General features: G+C 47.5%; 1 long non-coding RNA gene across 1 annotated transcript in view; it reads right to left on the bottom strand.

The window, feature by feature from the left end:
• The window catches only part of LOC147662910 (uncharacterized), a 69118-nt gene extending 48318 nt beyond the window's left edge, over positions 1–20800 (bottom strand). Inside the window, exon 1 of the long non-coding RNA XR_015305471.1 lies at positions 20688–20800. This is a non-coding gene — a long non-coding RNA (uncharacterized LOC147662910). The remainder of the gene's footprint in view (positions 1–20687) is intronic.
• Positions 20801–21289: the final 489 nt, after the last annotated feature.

Raw genomic sequence — 21289 nt, 5'->3', positions numbered from 1 at the left:
TGACTAAAGCATGCAGATTGCAGCAGTGACTGGCTGATGTATGCAGATTATAGCAGTGACTGACTGAAGCATGCAGATTGCAGCAGTTACTGATTGATGCATGCAGATTGCAGCAGTGACTTACTGATGCATGCAGATGATAGCGGTGACTGACTAAAGCATGCAGATTGCAGCAGTGACTGGTAGATGCATGCAGATTATAGCAGTGACTGACTGAAGCATGTATATTGCAGCAGTGACTGATTGATGCATGCAGATCATAGCAGTGATTGACTGAGCATTCAGATTGCAATACTCTGCATGCAGATTGCAGCAGTGACTGACTGATGCATGCAGATTATAGCAGTGACTGACTGAAGCATGCAGATTGCAGCAGTTAATGTTAATGTTATGGGGGATTTATAAAGTGCACGGCTACTCCAAGGAGTGTCCCGGCGCTGAAAGAATCCCCTTGAAAGAGAGATGGTATGCATTCTAGTCCTAAGGTCTACAATTACTGATTAAATAACCAGGTCTTAAGTTGGCGCCTGAAACTGAGAAGCTCCTGTTCTTGTCTGAGGACGAGGGGGAGAGAGTTCCATAGTCTTCCCACTATAGTGTAGTCAAATTAGTTCAAAAAATGGGCTAACCTAGAACTTATTGCAATACAATTTCTGTGAGTGGATTCATATTGAACATTTTCCGTAGAAAACGATGGTGAAAAGTCTACCACTCTATCATGACGTGTTAATCCAATATGGCGGATTTTTCAAAATGGCTGCCAATCATTTGAGATAAAGGGTATAACTGTTTATATGCCCATGTGTGGTATCATTTTATATTTTTATAGGGACAGGAAAGTCAAAAATACAATCAAAAATTGTTTCTGATGACCATAACATCAAATAATCGTGGAATATGTCAGATAGACAAAGTTTGTATAATTTTTTCGTTTACTTAAATGACAAACTGTGAAGGAACGTAAATATTACAATTAACTTTTGAAATAAAAAGTTTCCTATTGTTTGTGTTTTGTTTTGTAACTTTGTTATTGTTTGTTTTTTTGTTTATCAAAAATGTTTCATTTATGTGTTACAGGTTCTTGCGAGTTGCTGTGAGATACAGTGAAAATGGACATAGAAAAGTGTTTCATTTGTGATGTGGTGTTTCAAGAAGATGACGATGTATCTGTACTCACTGAAAGAGGAGTGACTGTAATTCAAAAAACATGCAAGGAGAGAAAAATATCTAAGTTTCACGTTTGTGTTGGGCAGAAAGTTCACAAGAAATGTAGAGCGCGTTTTGTTAACTTGAAAACTCCGTTCCAGGAGAAAGAATCAGATCCCACGGAGTTTTCAAGTTAACAAAACGCGCTCTGCATTTCTTGTGAACTTTCTGCCCAACACAAACGTGAAACTTAGATATTTTTCTGTCCCTGCATGTTTTTTTAATTCCAGTCACTCCTTTTTCAGTGAGTACAGATACATTGTCATCTTCTTGAAACACCACATCAAAAATGAAACACTTTTCTACGTCCATTTTCACTGTATCTCACAGCAACTCGCAAGAACCTGTAACACATAAATGAAAAATGTTTGATTAACAAAAAAACAAACAATAACAACAAAGTTTCAAAACACAAACAATAGCAAACTTTTTATTTCTTAAGTTAATTGTAATATTTACGATCCTTCACACTTTGTCATATAAGTCAATGAAAAAATTATACAAACTTTGTCTATCTGACATATTCCGCCATTATTTGATGTTATGGTCATCAGAAACAATTTTTGATGTTATTTTTGACTTTCCCCGTCCCTAAAACCATATAAAATAATACCACACATGGGCATATAAACAGTTATACCCAATATCTCAAATAATGGGTAGCCATTTTGAAAAATCCGCCATATTGGATTAACGCGTTATGATAGAGTGGTAGACTTTTCACCATCGTTTTCTACGAAACATTTTCAATAAGAATCCACTCACAGAAATTGTATTGCAATTAGTTCTAGGTTCCGCAACAAATTGACTAGTCTACCACCACCTGGAAAGATCGGCCCCCTCTTCCTAGACTGAAGAAATGTAGGCACCAGTAGCAAATGACTGTGACAGTGACTGACTGATGCATGCAGATTGCAGCAGTGACTGATGCATGCAGATTATAGCAGTGACTGATGCATGCATGCAGATTGCAGCAGAGACTGACTGATGCATGCAGATTGCAGCAGTGACTGACTGATGCATGCAGATTGCAGCAGTGACTGACTGATGCATGCAAATTAGCGCAGTGACTGACAGATGCAAGACTACTGATCGAACCTGCAACTCTGTAACAAGCAACATTAAGCACTAGAGCTAGGGGTTTGTCAAATGCTGCAGCATCCCCAGATTTATATGGAAGTTTAAAATGGCAGGACAATAATGAGGCCTAGTTGGTGATTATTTGCTCAACAAAGTAACTTTACCTGCGCGGCCCTGCTGATGGGAGCCAGGAGAGGATGAATGTCAGATGAAGATGTGTGTTAGAGGTTTTGTTGGCAAAAATTAAAGAGAAAACCCTGTTATATAAACATTAGGTAACTCAACCGTGTGCATTTGAGTGTTTCCTACAGCGACAGACTGGGTATGATAAATGTGATAAATGCGAGTCTACGTTTTTACTAGGGCACAAATATGTATTTTAATGATACCATACTTTATTTGTTCTATCAAACATTGTGACTTTTGGATCAATATATAGGGTCCATCTGATGAATGTTATCACGGAAATGGCAGACCTGCATGCACCATTTCATTTGTGTTGCCAGCATAGTAGTCAATAGTTTAAAAGGTATTTTTTCTAAAATACAATTTTGAACTAGGGTACAACTTGAAGAAAACTAATTTCACACAATGTTTGCTGTGCTTACAAAATGGCAAATGGGAGAAACTAATTGTTCTTCCTTTATTCAATTTAAAGGATGGAACTAAGGGGCCGATTAGGATGGCGGACGGACATTGTCCGTCCGCCATCCTGTCGTGGCAAGGGACCGTCCGCCATAATGGCGGAGGTCCCGTGCGCCGAATTAGGATGCACCCGTGGCGGGTGCATCCCGCATTTTTAACATTGCGGCGAATGCTAAAAATGCATGTTGTGCATTTCAAAGCGCAACATGACAGGCACCTGCCATGTTGTACTTTGAAACGCAGGGGGGTACCATAGGTACCCCCATGTGCACCCCCCACACACCCCCTTCACCCTGGGGGCCCGCAACGGGCCCCCAAAGCAAAGACCGTATGCCTTTCCGTGCCGTTCCGGAAAGGCATTCCCCAAAGCCCATCCTAATATGGCTGGCGGTGTCTGATAGACACCACCACCATATTAGACCTTTTCCGCCACGGTCGCAAGGCGACCGCGGCGGAAAAGCGGCGGGCAGTCTTCCCGTCCGCCGGGGTCCCCCCGCCATTGTAATATGGCGGGGGAAATAGGTGGCGAACGAGCACGGATGGCGGACGGATCACCACCGCCTGCATGGCGGTGGCGATCCATCCGCAATCCTAATCGGCCCCTAAGTTTGTGGAAAACAACATTGCTCCATTTATTATTAAAAGGTTAATCACAGCCTTTAATTACTTGTTAGAATCTTTATTAATCCTGTTTTTGCATTGGTGCAAGTTGCCGTGTGTAACTTAAATAGACCCATGCAGTCCTCCCAACTAAGAATCTGCGTTCACTGTTCACTGATTGCTTTTTAGTGACTTATTAGCACCACCACACGATTTTAACGGACAATGTGCCAACTACAAATCATTATGGTTCCATACCACTGTATACGACTTAGCACAATATTGAGCAACATATGCTTCAAAATGCACACCTTGTTTACAAAATGGAATGAAGGGCCTTACTACACTCTTCTACTGCAGAGGCTTTGATTATTTGCAACACTCATTGATTCAATGCAAGACTTTTTCTCTCTGGAAGATGCTGTGGTATTGGGGGCATGACTCGAAGAGCGGGCGAATAAAAGGAGGATGTATTAATTTTGGACAATGTGGAGCACTCATCACTCTGATGTAATGTTCTGCCACCCATAGAGGATCTGACCTCCTACAGTGTAACTGTCTGCTGCTGAGGGCAAATTAAAGTGGTTTTGCAGTAGTTGCAGAGGGAGGGTCTTGTGATTTGGTAATACGTTGACCCAGGAGCCCTAAACACTGGCCACCAGTTTGGACGTCTGCTCTTGCTGAGGCAAGGTGTGATGTAGCCTCTCATGGCACCCTCATCCGAAGTCTCAAAACGGGGTGAAACTGTTGGGGGAACTGCTGCACAGGGATCAAGGGAGTGCATTATTGCCTTGCTCTCCTTGAAGTGCTCCAAGGCCGAGTCTGCCTTGTCTCCGATAAGACATGCTATCAAAAGACATGCCCATCAGAGATTGTTTTACGTCGCTTGTAACCCTGAGGAGCGAAGCCAAGCATGCAGCAAAGCACCACACTGGTCCTAACTGCAGTCCCCTACCCAAGCACTCAGTAGTGTCTAGGCCTGAGCATATGACATATTTTGCTGTGCCCTGACCATCATGTTTGACTTGTTGAAGGTTAGTTCTAAGGTCATTTGGACCGCTGGCAAGATTTCCGCCACCCATGTGCCACAACACATTAACATAGTGTCCCAGGAGGCAGCTGGAGATTGCAGAAAGTAAGGCGAGGTTGATGGAGGACAACATATGTCTTGGCAATTGTCTCCATGTATTTTAACTCTATCTGGCGGGTGGTTGGAAGCGAGTTGGGGTTAAGCTGCTGGTAGAGGCCTGGAGCACCAGGCTCTCTACTGTGGGTTACTGCAGGAGAACGTCTGGGTCTCCAGGTGTAGGCCTGTGTCTATTAACTAGTGGGCAAGATCCAGGCTTCATCCAGGTCCCAGCAGAGTGTGGGTTAGAGCCTTGTTAAAAGCAGGAGGGCTTCCTCTGAGGTCTGCCTGGGTTGCAGGACTTCTTTCAGGAAGTTTGTCTTGACCTCAGTGGTAGGCAGTTCTAGGTCTAGGATCTTTGCTGTTCTCCAAATGACCATGGCAAAGGAGAGAGACTCTTCCATTTCAGGCCAAGGAGTGGATATATGGAGAGGAGAGTTTACGGGAGGTGTCCAAACTACTGGCATCTTGGAGGTCCAGAAAATGATCCTCATGGCCATAAATCTGTGAAATATCATCATTACAGGGGGACGACAGTCTGTAGCATAGTGTAAAGGAAGTGTCTCTGAATCTGAAAAAGCTAAAGGATGTGGAGGTTGCTGCACTTTGGTGGGGGTCGATGCAGATTCACTTTAGTGTCCAAAAGGAGTATTGATTCCCCCTTTGGTGTCAGCAGCGTCAATGCCAGAGTCGACACTCTGGAGTCAGCTGTGATGCCGTAAGGGATACTAGCCTTGGGACCTGCTCCGGAATAGGAACTGACGTTAGTTCAGAGGGGTGGTGACTATGTAGGGGCCTGATGTTAAATTCGGGAAGAGATGAGATGGATCAGACATGAAGCACCACCTACCGACATACAACAGAACTGCTTACAAAATATTTCCAGATCCAGTATGGCACCTAAGGATATTCACAAGGTGAGGAATCTGCAGTTAAAAGTATCCCTCATGACGTAAAAACTATTCAGTTGAACAGTAAATATATATGGATATTTTTTGATTAGATATCTACATATATATATTTACATATATAGATATATAAATATGAAAATGAAAATTACACTCCATCACCATTAATATGTTGGAGTAGAATACAACCTTATACCTACATATCTGAATGGAACAGTATATAACAAACAGAATGAAATATAAATATACTGGAATAGGACTGTAAATATAAAACAAATAGGAGGATATGGCTCATCAACAGCACATAACCTCAAATCTCCTCAGGTGTTTAACGAATCTAGTTTTCTTTTGACATTTCCTCGATAACCATTCTGTCTTTTCTCTATTTCCCCTTCCTTACAACATCCCCATATTCCATTGTTTACCTCTTTCCATGATCACTGTGCTTCAATAAACCTTTTTCACTGGCTCTGACCACCATGACACTACTTCGTAATCATTCCCAGGTTCACCCGTACTTCATTTTATCACCCATCAACTCATCTGTCTTTGTCCATACTTCTCTGGTATGTGCATGGCCAACTCAACTAGCCTTCTGTTACCCAGCCCCTGTGTTGAGGTCTACTCATCCATGCTGGAGAAACAGCTGTGAACTGGACTCAACCTCTTAAAAAACAAGCATTGTCATAGCCAATAGGTCTTGCCTTTGGGACCTTATAAGTGCTTAGCCAGAGCTATTGGCTTGTTTTTAAGCTATGTGACCCAACCGGTGCCTAAGAAGAAGAGAGAGCGTTTGATGTACCCAATGATTGGAGATCTTGTAAGTGTGGATTAAAACAATAAAAAGACCTTAATGTTTTAGTAAAAGGTGTGCTGTTTTCAATATATCAACTTTCGAAGGCTGAGGGACTGAGATGGTGCAAATAGCAAATTACGCAACGTTCGGCTGAAACAAAGTACTGTGTTTTCATTGTGTAGTTTAAACATTTTTTAATAACCACTCTTTTATGCCCTGCATAGTTATTCTATCTTCCACACTTCACCCTTTCTTCCTGCTGCTCAGCCAATGTGCATGTTTACTGTAGAATGTTGCAGTGATGCATGGAATGTTGGGTGTCTGTGTGAGTGAGGAATGACAGTTAGAGAGAGAGGGGCTGAGCAGCAGGCAGGCTGCTCCTGGTGGGGTTTGCTACTACAAGGGGTTTCCTACTACTTGGAACTGATGGCTTGACTACTGGCTAATCTACTGGCTACTTCACCTGTTACCTGGACTACCTGTCTGATGTACTTACCAACCATCTGGATGTACTTGAACCGACTACAGATTAAAGGTACATGTTTAATCTACTTGGCTACCAGTGTCTACTTTCTACCACATAGTACAACACACTCTTTCACATTTCCAGCACCCATGTGCTGTGACTGTTTTAACATATTGCTTTCACCATAAAATTCTGTTTTGCATTTTTAGAAAGCATGTTGTTGCTGAAAACTGGAATTTTAAAAACGTATAACTGCTGGCCAAAGACAGAGGAGACAATGTGTTCTAGCCGTGGATAACAATACTGCACCAGGCCAATCACCGGTAAGTGCCCTGAATATCATCTGTTTGCAGCACGTGGGTCCACTTAATTAGGAGATGCGGGAGTGCTGTGTTTATGCAGTGCTGGCTGACAACAGTTTGCAGTAAAGACCCAGGGTACTCTGTGCACCGGCGGGGCTGCACCTCTCGTTGGCTCAGACTGGTTTATTAGATTCTGTTTCTGACAGGCTCTGATCAACTTCCACTTTAAAGATGTTACTAATGTGCTGTGTGAACAGAAATACTGAAAGCAATCAGGTTTTTAAGAGCAGGCAAAGCCCAAATGATGCAAAATGGACTGTCCTCTTGACTCACAGAAGTGTGCTGCTGGCGAGTGGGCAGTACCATAAGGGTATTGGGGGAAGGAGGAGCGGGATGCCAAGCTTGAGTTGCTTTGGAAAACTAGTTACCAGCCAGTTCTAACATTCCCTGACTCCGCTGAGGGACTACCGGTCTAGATTAATCACATTTACAGTTTATTTTATACAGCGCTCACTGTCAATCCTTCAGCCCCGTGCCGCAATAATTCTTAAGTGTCAGTATGAAGAGAGAAAAAAAATATAATAACCACAATTGTTGAAGGATAAACACAGCTTGGTAGTGGCCATAGGAGAAAATCTGATCAGGCCTGTCAGAAATGGTGTCTTTGGTATATGTGTGTGTTTTCACAACAAATACAACAAGCATTTGCAAAAAAGCATGGCGCGTTGTGTTTAAATAGTAACCTGATCCACAGCGAGGAATGCAGCGGCCACACTGCACAACGCTGCTCGCTCCCGAGAGCAAAACGCTGTGGGAGTCAACATTAAACCTTTGCGTGCGTCGGAGGGCCCCCGGCCGTCTGACGTCACGTGGGCGTGTGCGGAGGACGGCCGAGGGCCGTCCGAACAACGCCCAGTTATAAATCACCCGCACTGCAGCGGAATTCGCGCCGCGGTCAACGGGTTAAAAAAGAGGTAGGACATATACCCGCCTTTAGCCATTTGCATTCTTTCATTATTGAAAGACACACACAAAAGCCAATCCTATGTGTGGGCGGAGTCAGACCCACACAGAGTAAACACAAGAAACCTCACAGAGCAGCACATGTGCGCTGCAAGGCTGGACCTAAACAGTCAATTACCTGTCAAAGAAAGAGGGGTAGTTCTGAAACTCCACAACATTTTTTTTAAATGTAATTTTTTTTAAAAAATCTTCCTTCCTTACTCTAAATCACTACAGAGCATACATTGATCACGTTCCTTTAGCACTATTTTGAACCGTTTTACTAACTCATTTTCTCTGGGATAGCATTTTTTAAGGCTGAACTCTCCAGTAGAGGCTATCCTGAGAGACAGGTTAAGAAATGCAAAATAATGAAGCCTGAACTTTCCACTGCAGACAATCCCTAGAGACATGTATAGGATTGCACAGTGTTGGAGGCTAAACTTGCATCTTCAGACAATCCGTGAACGGATTCCGAGACAGGGGAGGCTTTATTCACCTTAGAGGCTATCCATAGAGACACGCTAAAGATTGCAAGAAAATGGAGGCCAGACTCACCTTTGGAGGCTAGCCTTAGAGACTGTCTATGGACTACGAGACAATGGAGGTCCACTCATTTCCAGAGGCTTTCCCTAAAGGTAGGCTAAAGACTGCAAGGCAATGGAGGCTCTAGAGCAGGGGTTCCCACCCTTGCCTATGCCATGCACCCCTATGAAATGTGTGATTAGTGTTCACACCCCTCTACAAAAGTCTTGCCGGATTCCTATTATGCATATAGTACATACTTTCACTCTTTGTTGCACCCCCTGAAGTGCCATCTCTCACCCCTTGGGTGGCTGAGATTAATTCAAGCATTCCACTCATCACTTGTTGTATACTTACTTTTAAAAGCTTTGGTTAAAGGTGAACAAGAGTTACCCTAGTTCTTTTGCTTGATCTAATGGGAGTTAATGGTACATATCACACTTCATGATGACATAGAATGATTTTATTGCTGGCATGGTTACTCAAAAAGCAGAATATTACCGAGAGTTTATCCAGACATTCATTTACTCTCATTATCTGGGCTCCAATCAGTTTAATCCTTAGTCGCAATTTTTAAGAACCTCTCCAAATCTATACAGACTAGGGAATGCTGTGCAGATCAGTTGGTAAAGATGTAGATCAAAGGCATGTTTTCACCAGACTTAGCCTTTACTGATCTCAATCCCTCAATTTTGACATCATTATGACTGCCTGCAGACAAATTCATCTCAGAGTGGATTGGGCCTAGAGGTCTTGCCTTACAAGTAAGCTACTTCTATCCATAGGTAAGGCCAAAGCGGACTTCCTCCACAGATCCATCTAGATTCAAAAGCAGGCCAAGTCCTTCAATGGAAGTTTAAGCACAAAAGAGAAAAGGAATCACTCCTTCCCCAAGCACTGTTTTAAACAGAATGAGCCTTGTACAACAAAGATTGCTTTCAGAAAAGGGGACCAGAAGGGAGCACAGGCAGATAGCATTCAAGCCAACCAGGGAAATGTCAAAAGCAGTCTCGGCTCGCCTGCAATCCAGATACAGTCTTACTAGCCACCTCTTCTTTCAGGCCTGAGGGATTTACTTCCAGATGCATGGGTCCTGGAGATTATTGGCTCTACATACCTAAATGAATATGCAACAGTTCTGCCCAACTCCAAACTCAGTGGCCTCACTCACGCCATTGCATAGTCCTGGGGAAAGGCCTTTTTACAAGTTAGGCAAAAAAAGGGTTGTCACCACAGTTTATGTATTCCATTCCTGGAGGAAGGCTATCACATTTATTCACTAGTGTTTGTAGTATTGAAACCGCTAGATGATTACAGAAGGATTATGGACACATGGGGAAGAGTAACACAATAGCGGAAGGGGAGATACACAAGTGGGGAAGATGGGAGGCACTGGCTGAGACTAGGTGCATACGACAAGAGACTAGGTACATACGACAAGGTGAGGTGGGATGCACACTGAAGAAGATTAGGAACACATTACATGGAGATGAAGTGCACACTGGAGGAAGATGAGACGCATACTGGAAGAAGAGGAGATGTGGAGCGTGGAAGGCGAAAAAACACTGGAGAGGTGAGATATATAACGGATCAGGTATATAAGATTCACTTTGGTAAGAGGATAACACTGTGGGGAAGAGGAGAGACAAAGGGAAGAAGATATGCATATTAAGCAAATGAGATGCACACTGCAAGAAGTAAGAAATTCCGAAAGATCAGATGCATATTAGGGAAGATAAAGTATTCAAGTCCAAGACATTAATTTAACAGATATAAACTCAAAGAGCAACAAGTAATTTTTTTCTCTATTTTTGTTTCATACTTCTTTTGATTTCTATTTTTGTCCAGTTCTGTACTCACAAGAAGCAAGAAGAAGACCATAGGAACCTTGAGTGGGGGAGGTTATGGGAGGGGTTAGAAGAGGTCCTTGTCAACGAGAAAGAACAATTATTGGGTGAGCAGAGTCGAAGCAGAGGGACAAGGAATACTGGGAGGAAATTCAGAAAAAAGGCACAGTGTAGATCCTTACATGTGGCCTGTCTCTTCTAGGGCACAGCGATCCATCATTACTGTTCTATAAAATATATTTAGAACACATTTTTTAAAAGAAACCCTCATGGAACTGAATGTGACACCAAAACACCATCCCACAAGTATCAAAATATCTTTACATTCAAGGAATAGTTTCAAACTGAAAAGGTTTTTCATCTAGTATATATATATATATAGTTCTGGGTCTAGTAACGTAAGGATGATAACAACATACAATGTCGAGGCAGGCAGTGTACGAGGTATTCTTAAAAAACATTGGCACATTGTAAAAAGTGATCCGACCATTGGCAAATTGGTCAATAATTCACCACAGGTTAGCTACAGAAAGGCACGATCTCTTCAAGACATGCTTGTCAGGAATTACTTTGAGGGCCCTGTGAAAAAGAGACACTGGCTAAAAGAACAAAAAGGGTTCTATAAATGTGGTAAATGTAAAGCCTGTGTCACCAGCAAGAATGTGAAGTCCTATTTACTCCCTACGGGAAAAACTGAGAGTATAGGCAAATTCATGAATTGTAACACTGATCACTGTGTATATGCAATTGTGTGCCCATGTTCAAAGCTCTATGTAGGCAGTACCATCTTCCCGATAAAAAAGAGAATCCTTGAGCACATGCGAGCTATCAGAAATGTTGATATGTCCTATGCTACTGCACGTCATTGGTTGCGTGTTCACAATAGTGATGTTAACCAATTTTCCTTTTTTGGCATCGACAGGGTCCCAGCAAACCCCAGAGGGGGTAACCGTCTTAAACAGCTACGTGTCCTGGAATCCCGCTATATCATCCGCCTGGATTCGAGGAACCCCTTTGGCCTGAACGAGGATGAAGAACTGTATGTGCATATTGGCTAAGACCCTATGTTGAGCCGAAAGATCTGCCTTTACACTGCACCAGTTCAACCTATGTCCTTACTACCTCTGTTACCCAGATCCCTCATTTTGGGCGTCTGTGTTTGTTCCCCCCCCCCCCCCCCCCTTCCCTCACTAACTATCATCCTGCGCAGAGAGGGCTCTCTCTGACACAGATGGGTGATATTCTTCATTACCCCTGTATCCCAAATGGGATCTTAGTTACTAACTTTGCTGAATCCGTCTGAATGTCTGAGTTTGTACTATGCTACTATTTATCATTTAGAATGAAATGTTCCCTGTCCAAATGAGGGTATCTTTGTAAATACCATTGATTTTATTTTTTCACAATCACACCATTGTGCTTGTCCTTAACATGTCTGGCTAGGCAAGTTTTTCAGGCAACACAGGGTTCACTTTTTATAGTTCACAGGGCTGAAAGAAGTATTTCAGTACCCTCTCACCCTTCAACTTTCTTTACTTTTTTAGTTTGTTTGGAATGACTCCTACATAACGTTGGAAACTCCCGTTATGTATATGGGGATGTTTCCCCACCCTACCTTAGAGGTAGAGGAGGTCTTACTGCTTGAGTCCTTAGTAGCTACTAGACTACCACTCTGGAATATATCCGGTACTATGATTTGGCCACTTGGCCGTGATGAGATAACCCTCAACGTTGTTGTGAATTCGGCCACTTGGCCGTGATTAGATAAACCTTAACAATGTTGTGCATTGAATAGACAACTGTGATACATTTAAGCGGTCTCAGAAACTGTGGTGCAAATAATTTGAGATGATATGTATATATATTTTTTCTTTGAATAGGTAACAATTAATGCCAGCATCTAAATTTATGGTTTACATGAAAAATGCACTGTTTTGAACATAAGGAGCTCAATGTTTGAGTGTGTCCTATTTTGCCACGTTACCTTTAATCTCACAATGAGTAATTGTATTACTATTTATTTGGTACCCATCATGTATGATTAACAATTGTAATTATTCATTTTCACTTGAGACCGTTTGTTTGCCCAGTCTGTCTTCTACCTTATTGGTAGTTCATTCAAATTGTAGTTTGGAGAGACAAAGTAGTCCTACCTCAGTTTCCTTTACTTTGTGGAACACTTTTTTGCATAAAATGGTGGTTGTGTTTACATGTGGTTGGCTTTGGAAGAAGACCGTTTGGTCGAAACGCGTCGCCATTAAACGCAATTTATACACAGACCCGGGAGTGCGAGTCTTTTGTGTGGTTCCTGCTAAAAACGCTGGTCGGGAGCCCTTTCTAACATATATATATATATATATATATATATATATATATATATATATATATATATATATATATATATATATATATATATATATATATATATATATATATATATATATATATATATATATTATACTTATATAGTTTACTGGGTCTATGGAGGCTTATCTAATAAAAAGACAACCCAAATAGCCCTCGTGTGTGTGCTCTTTTTCCAGAGGTGGAGCAGAGATATATATATATATATATATATATATATATATATATATATATATATATATATATATATACACAAAAACACCTCCGGGTCTTTATAGGCCCGGAGTGGGCTCCCCGGGCCTTTAAAGGCCGGGGAGCCGACTCCGGGACAAAATTACTTAAAATAGGGAGTGGGCTGCTCAGGCAGGGAAACCTGTTTTTGCTCTCGCTTGGTGATGAAATTGTTCCAGCCCACTGGGAGCAGACTTTTGATCTGTTTCCCTGCCTGCACTGATGTCATCTGAGATCAGTGATGTCATAGAACATGTCATGAGTGATGTAATATGTGAGGTCAAAAGCAGTGCATGGAGGGCGCAGTTATAGAAGCTTTGTTAACAATAACTGGTGAATATCTTTTTTTTTTTTTTTCACAACCAATTTTATTGAGCAAAAGAGTATCAAGAATGTGGTATCTTCACACACCAAGATCCCCACAACAGTATCAATGTAATGGTGACATACATAGTATTCCATGAAGCAAGTGTCAATGAAGCTCAGCTTTAAAAATGCCCTAACAGCCCACCCCAACCCCAACTACACCCCCACCCGTAGCCAACACCCCCCCCCGCCACACATGTACAGAAGCAACACAAAGACGATACACATAGAAGAAGCAGGTATAATGCAACCAGGGTTTTGCCATTCGGGCCAGAAGAGTCACTGCGATCAAATGTCCTCCTCCTGCTCCGCCGGGGGTTCCAAGGACAGGCCACGGTAGTCGGCCCACCGCTTCCAGATCTTGAAATGTTTGCGTGGGCAGCCCCGCGCCTCAAAGACCGGTTTTTCAAGACCCATAAAGTAGTCCAGCCCCGCCTTCCATGCAGACAGGGGGGGGGCCCTCACAGATTTCCAGGCCCGAGCCAGGTCACGCTTAGCAACCACCAGGCCCAGGAGCAACAGATGACGCTTATACACGTTGCCCCCAACCCCTTCCATAATGTGCAGCAGGCCTAGCCGGTGGGTTCGAGGAAGATCCCAGCCCAGGACCTCGGCCAGGCAACTCCATACGCCCCTCCAGAATCCAGCCAGGCGACCACACGACCACACCGTATGTATCAGGGAGCCAGGCACTTCCCCACAGCGCAGGCACTCCGATGACGCAATCAAACCAGCCTTCCACAGACGTTCACGTGTATAATAGGCACGATGCAGGTATTTGAATTGTATCAGGCGGAGCCGAACCGCAATAGCGGTGCCGCGCGGGGACTCCAGCGCCTCCCTCCAATCGTCCTCATCCAGGGCGCCCACGTCTACCTCCCACGCCTCCCGAAGGGAGCTGAGAGTGGATGAGCAGTGAGTAACAAGTGACTGATAGATCCTAGAGACCTTCTTGTCTCCCAAGTCTCCCATAAACACTTTCGCCTCAATCGGGCTGAACTCCGGCAGGGAGTCGAGGCCGGCAATGCTCGGGGCAAGGGCATGCCTCAGCTGTAGGTAACGGAAGAACTGGGACTGAGGCATCTGGAACTCCATACGGAGTTCCTCAAAGGACTTGAGGGTGGCGCCTGATACGACCTGGCCCAGTTGTGTAATCCCAATAGCCTCCCAACCCTCGAACCCGGCCAGGGCCGCCAGTTCCGGGAACATGCCATTGTGCCATAGCGGCGTTTCAGCCGTTAATTTGCCCCACCAACCCATGCGGCGCAGGGACTGCCGCCACACTGCAAAGACCACTTTAGTTACCGACGGCAACCCACGGCGTATACGGGCCGAATAAAGAATGGTGTGGAGCGTACGATCTCCCATGAGATGTCTCTCCAGGGCATAGGCCGGCATAGGCCGGGTCACTCCTGTCCCCGTACCACCAATCATTGAGGACAAGTAGGTGTGACGCCTGGTAGTAGGAGAGGAGGTCGGATGTGGCCAAACCACCACAGTATGTGGACAAAAAGCACGTCCTCAGGGCCACCCTGGCTGCACCGCCATCCCACAGGAAGCGGCTCAGCACAGAGTTCACCTGGCGGAACCACTCCATGCCAATAGGGTGCGGGAAGTGTTGGAGTTGGTACAACAGCCTCGGCAGCGCCACCATCTTAAAGATGGCCGACCTCCCAAAGATTGTAAGGGGCATCCTGGACCATGTTTTGGCATCAGCCTGGACCCACTCCCACACCGGCAAGACACTGCGTGTCCAGGCCACGGCTCGCGAGGTCGAGAGGAAGACACCCAGATACTTCAGGCCGTCCGTCGCCACGCGCAGGTCGGCGGCCCAAGGGTCGGCAACCACTCCGCCATGTAAAATCCACAGGGTCGATTTAGACAGATTAAGGTGAAGCCCCGAGACTTCGCCAAACCCCCGCATGAGCTCCAAAACTCGAGGGCCCGAGCGCCGCAGATCGGTAAGGAACAGGAGGACGTCGTCTGCATAGAGTGCGATCCTATCTGTTAGGGTATCGTTCCAGACAAAGCCACGTAGATGGGCATCCATTCGTATCCGCGACGCCAGGGGCTCCATGGCCAGGGCGAACAGATAGGGGGACAGCGGGCAACCCTGCCGAGTACCACGTCCGATTTGGAAGCGCCCTGAGACCGCACCGGCTACACGGACCGACGCCGTAACATTGGTGTATAGGAGACGGATATAGGACAAGAAGACAGGCCCTAGATTGAGGCGGGCCAACAAGGTGAACAAATACGCCCAACTCACCGAATCAAAGGCCCGGTCCATGTCCGCGAGGAGGAGTGCGGCCTGTTCATCCCTAGCACCCATGGCGTCGATCGCTGCCTGCGCCCGCCGGATATTATGCCGGGTGGCCCTGCGCGGCATGAACCCGGCCTGGTCCGGGTGGACCAGGTCGGCGATGTGGGGCAGAAGGCGATTCGCCAGGGCTTTCGCCAAAATCTTGGCCTCGATGTTGAGGAGGGAGATCGGCCTGTAAGAGTCGTGCCGGTCCGGCGCCCTGCCTGGCTTCAAAAAGACTACAATCTCGGCATGACGCCAGTCAGGTGGCAGCTCGCCTCTAGTCCGCGCTGCCTCCAGGGCGTTGCGAAAGTGGGGTCCCAGCTGGACATGGAACTTTTTATAAAATTCTGCAGGATAACCGCTCGGGCCGGGCGCCTTCCCAGTATTCAACTGGCCAAGGGCCTCCCCAAGTTCCTCGGACGTAAGCGGGGCCTCCAAGGCCGTTCTAGTCTCCTCCGGGACTGCCTGCGGGAGTAGGTCGTCCAAGTATGAGGCAATCTCGCCCTCCACCAAGGGGTCACGAGGAGCGTATTGTGCCTCGTAGTAGCGGGCAAAGCTAGCCGCCAACCGACCCGGGTCGGTCATGACCGAGCCGTCCTCCGCCGTAAGGCCGGGCAGCTCTAGGGGCTGGAAAGTCGCCTGGCAAAGCCTATGTAACATGGTGCAGGACTTATCGCCCCAATGGTACACCCTGCTGCGCGTGGCGAGCCACGCCTGTCGGGCCTCCTCGTACAGGACCGAGGAATACGTCTGCTGGGCCTGCAGGAGCTGTCGCACGACGCCCTCGTCACCCCCGAGTCGACCACGCTGCTCCAGCTCCTCCACGCGGGCCGCGGCAGTCACAATGGCCTCCCGATGCTTCCGCCGAGCGGCCGCACACCAAGCTATATCAATGCCCCGGATCGTAGGCTTCAGCGCCTCCCACACAACAATGGCATCGAGACCCCCCACCAAGTTCTCGTGCCAGAAGTGATCGATCTCTTCGCGTAAATGCGTCACGTACTCCGGCCGCTGCAGCTGCCAGGCGGACATACGCAAGCGAAAGGGTTGCCGTTTAGAGGGGAGGGTCACGGTGGCCAGGACAGGGGAATGATCCGAGAGGCCCCTGGGGAGTATCGTGGCGTCCCTGACACGGCTCAGACAGGCACCCGGTACAAACAGATAGTCGAGTCTCGAGAAGGACCCATGCACCGCCGATACATACGTGAAGGCCTGCACTGCGGGATGAAAATGCCGCCACACATCAATCCAGCCCAGACTACGCACAGTCGCACACAATCGGGTGGGAGCAGCCGCGGGGGGGGGGGGGGTCAGACACTACATGCGCTCGCCTCAGGCGGTCCAGGCCCACATCCATGACCTCATTCCAATCACCCCCCACCACGGTCAGGGCCTCGGGGATTTCGTCCCACAACGCAAACAGCCGCTCAGACAATGCCCATTGCAGGGGGGGAGGGGCGTAAACACTTCCAAAGACCACCGGCTCGGAACCCAGTAGGCCTTTAACAAAGACAAACCTGCCCTGAGGATCAATCCATTGCTTCTCGTGGACATAGGCCACCCTACGATGTATCAATATGGCCACCCCCCGTGATCCCCTCGTAAAGCCAGCATGATAGACCTGTTGATAACCGAACCTCTGAAGGCTAAGGGCCTTGGAGCCCAGCATGTGAGTTTCCTGGAGCATGAGTACATCCACCATCTCCCTCTTCCCCCACCGCAGCACAGCCCCACGCTTGATCTTATCCAGGATACCCCGCACATTCCATGTCACCACCCGCAGGGTCTTTGAAGGAGACATAAGCGCAGTATCAGCCATTGTCAATACACAGTCCAGAATCCGGCCCTCCCTCCCACCCTGGTGCAACCCGCAAATCGACAAGAATCAAAGCCTCAGACATGTGTGGACCCACCCCCCCAGCCCGCAAACTCAGCGCCCCCTTCCCAACCCAGAACCCCCCCAACAAGTGCAACACCAGAACTCCCCCCCACGCCCCACACCCACCACCCCAATACCTCAGAAAACATTGAAGTATCTGTCGCGGCATGGAGAGACCCGGGTCCAAAACAGAGGACCCAGGGCCCGCCATACCAATGGATCCCAACAACCCCACAATGACACACACACACCACCCCCCCAACAACACTCACATCCGTGAGGGTCTGAGGCCCACAAATGGTACCCTCCGAGCCCCACTGCGTCCCCATGGCAATAACTGAAGTCTTCACATGGGAACCGACTGGCACATCAAGGACAGAATGAAACAGTCTCACCAGCCAAAGCAGAGCAGTTCAGTATGCAGCACACAAAGTGCGTGTAGGCCCAGCAATGTTCAGCTGCCCGCATCGGAGTGTTCCGAGTCCCTGGCACCACCCGATTGCGATGCACTGGCGGAAGCCGATCTTTTCTTGGAGCGAGACCTCCGATGGCGGCCCTTCCTGTTCGGGCGATCCGTCCGCTCCGGCGACGATCCCTGGGACCTGCCCGGGTCCAGCCCCGGCTGGGCATGGGGCCTGAGTCGCACCGCCTCATCGGTCCAGCGGAACACCTCCTCCGGTGAATCGAAGAAATGGGTCCGAGACGGATATATTACTCGCAGGCGAGCCGGATACAGGAGCGAGTATTGGAGCTTGAGGCCCCTAAGCTTAGCCTTAGCGTCCATGAAGGATTGCCTCTGTTGCTGCACCATCTTCGTGTAGTCCGGGAAAATCATGATAGTATGATTCTCGAAGGCGAGCGAGCCCTTGTTCCTCGCCTCCCGCAGGATAACATCTCGGTCATGATAGTTCAGCAGGCGAGCGATAACTGGCCGTGGGCGCTCACCCTCCGGTGGCCGCTGGGTCAGAGCCCTGTGGGCCCTCTCAATCACGAAGCACGTAGACAGTGCCCCTTCGGGGAGCCAGCTCTCCAGCCACCCGGTTAGGAACCGCTCCATGTTGTCCTTCTCGCACCGTTCTGGAAAGCCAATGAAGCGGAGGTTGTTGCGCCGCGCGCGCCCTTCTGCATCTTCCACGCGGGCCGCCAGTGTCTTCTGGACGCTCTCCACCTCCGCCAGTCGCTTCTTCAGGCCACCAATGTCCGCCTCAGTCTCCGTGATACGGGTCTCAGCCCCAGCGATCCGCTCCACCGCGTTGCGGAGGTCCTGGCGCAGGAGCGTGACATCCGCCCCAACCGCCCCAATCTTGGCATCGAGCATGTCTCGGGATTGGGTGATGGCCGCCAGTATAGCTGCATTGTCCGGCCCGGGGCCGCCGCTGCCACCGGCCGCCCCGGCGCCACCACTCGGCCCGGTGAATTTATCGATGGGGCCATGTTTAGGCGGGCCACCTCCTCTGTCCCTGGTCATGGCAAGCGCTGGGCAGGGCGGACACCACCCTCGAACCGTCGGGCACTGTCACAAGTCCTGAGCGGGACGGCCCAGATGAGGCCCCAGAGAGGAATGCGGGCCGGCCGCCGTGATCGGGTGTCGCGAAAATCGAGGTCCCGGCGTCACCCCGGCGGGACAGGCCGCACCCGCACTCGTCCCCACAAGCAGCCGTCCAAGGTACAAAAGGAAGAATCTGTGGGTCCGTGGTCTGTGGGCAGCCGTACCCAGCGGGCCGGGCCAGGAGAGGCAGATCGGATGCCACTACCGTCCACTAGTCCGTCACCGGCCGCCTCGGGCACAAGGAACCCCGTCTCCGGACTGTCGCGGGGCCACGCCTCACCGCCTCCGCTCGTTGGTCACCCAGGGGGTGAGCCGATGGGTAGGAGCTGTTGGCACCGTCCCGATCTCCAGACGGTCGCGGCCAAAGAAATGAGCCAAGGGCGGCGTAGCGGATGCCACCCGCACCCGCCAGGTCGCAACTGCCACCAGGCGTCGCGAAACTCGAGGACCCCGGTCTCCGGCCGGCCACCAGGCCGCACTCCGCCGCCGCCTCCCTCCGATCGCAGGAAGGGAAGAAATGCAGGATCGACACACCAAAGTAGACAGGAGACTTCACTAGATCGAAAGCTATCACTGGGTACCAACAGTGGGCTCGGGGGTCAGGATAAATGATCGAATTAAGTCCGGGCCGGCGGGAGCTCTACAAGGCTGCGACCGCCATCTTCGCCCGCCAAGCCACGCCCCAATATATCTGTTTTTTTAATTGCACAAAATGTTAATGTCAAATTCACCTATTATATCACTTTAATCTTAACTTTTTTCAGTGAATATATATAGATATATGGACCACAGGGAGCTTTGAAAATGGGCTCTCAGTGGCACAACGGACTCTATGTGTAAAAATTGAAACTGTAAACATTTCCTTTCAGCCTGGGAACCATTACAGACTACAAAGACCAGGAGTCTCAGTAGCCATTGGGGGCGTGTCAAAACGGAAAAAGTATGAGAGCATGGTTTCCATCAGCTGAAAGGACAAGGACTCACGGCGCACCTTTGAAAAATTCGAAGGTCGAGCGAAACATGTTAGGACTGCCGGGTGAGAGAAAGTACTTTTAATAAAAACACAAAGGCTCCGCTGTTGGTATACGGCTTACTTTCTTTCTTTGTGGAAGATGTTGGGGAATATGTAACGGCGTGGTTCTGCCGTAAAGCGACGCACCTCCAGCAAAGAGCGCCAGGCCTGCCCGAAGGGAACCGCTGGTGGAGTTACAGATGTATATATATATATATATATATACATATATATATATATATATATATATATAATATGTCTAGCTATACACCCTGAATCAATATAAACTGCCCAGTACAGCACAATGTTTTTTATGGAAGCGATGGGAAAAAAAAATCAGTACAATACATTGACAGTTGGGGCCACTAACAAAGCCAACAACTGAATGTGCATTGTTGCTGAAATTCCAACACCCAGTAACAGAAGTGATACCTCCAGCCAAGAGGCCATTTAACGTGAGAAAAGAAGCCTTGCTTACCCGTACAGATTTTGGCCAAGAACCAAGACCACATTCTTTCTATGCAGCTCCCTTTCTTCACTATATGATGGTAGGTTATGAGGGCAGCAATGGCAATGAACAGGAGAATCCAAAGAATCCAAGGGGGAACACAGGAGGGATTTTGCAGGAGCGAGTCTGTAGAGAGAAAGAGCACTTGAGTTTAGTGCATCCCAAACCTTTCAGAACCACAAACTTTCGCAACCACCTTGCTTTAATGGACATGAGGTCGGAGATTTTTGTATGCAACTAAAGCATGGGATGACAGCGCGCTGTCATTTACAGACAACACATTTTCTATTGAAATGGCCAATAAATTTGCAAAGACATACAGATTTACTGATAGAACTACACTGGACATAAACGATGTGTGGAAATCGGTTTTTACTGACTATTATTTGTGCATCACGATCTATAGTGTCTTGATTTGTTCTTATCGCATTAAAACATTGTTTTCATCACACTTCAAATTTACCCAAAAACATGTGCTTCCTTTTCGCTTTCACACTGCTTAATGTGTACAGTTCATTTACAGCTATTTACATTTTGTTGTGTGTTACAAAAAGTGACATCCTGCAGCCGTT

The sequence above is a fragment of the Lissotriton vulgaris genome, unplaced genomic scaffold, assembly GCF_964263255.1.
Source record: "Lissotriton vulgaris unplaced genomic scaffold, aLisVul1.2 SCAFFOLD_1548, whole genome shotgun sequence".
Classification (NCBI taxonomy): domain Eukaryota; kingdom Metazoa; phylum Chordata; class Amphibia; order Caudata; family Salamandridae; genus Lissotriton; species Lissotriton vulgaris.
This window is presented reverse-complemented; position numbering and strand designations above follow the sequence as displayed.